Here is a 359-nt window from a genome sequence, read left to right on the forward strand (position 1 = left end):
TACCAAGAGCCTGGGTCTGTCCCAGGTTTCTTCCTAAAAGAGAGTTTTTTCCTTGCCACTGTTGCACTGTTGCCTGCTCTGGAGGGAACTACTAGAACTGTTGGGTCCTTGTAAATTATGTGGTCTAGAGTGGTCTAGACCTGTAAAGATCTGTTAAAGTGTCTTGAGATAACTCTTGTTATGAATTGATACTACAAATAAAATTTAATTGAACGGTTAGCCACCTTGTCTCGGCTAGTGACGTAGAAAGCCGTGCAGATTTTAAACAGATCACCCGGAAACGGAAGACAGAGGACACATTTAGGAAACCTGTATTCCACTCAAAACAGCATGGATAGTTTTTTTTCCAAGTTTGTATG

General features: G+C 41.2%; 1 protein-coding gene across 1 annotated transcript in view; it reads right to left on the reverse strand.

Moving 5' to 3' along the window:
* pah (phenylalanine hydroxylase) overlaps positions 1-359 on the reverse strand; it is a 15,382-nt gene that overhangs the window by 6,634 nt on the left and 8,389 nt on the right. The window lies entirely within an intron of this gene.

Source organism: Etheostoma spectabile, chromosome 23 (genome assembly GCF_008692095.1).
Source record: "Etheostoma spectabile isolate EspeVRDwgs_2016 chromosome 23, UIUC_Espe_1.0, whole genome shotgun sequence".
NCBI lineage: Eukaryota > Metazoa > Chordata > Actinopteri > Perciformes > Percidae > Etheostoma > Etheostoma spectabile.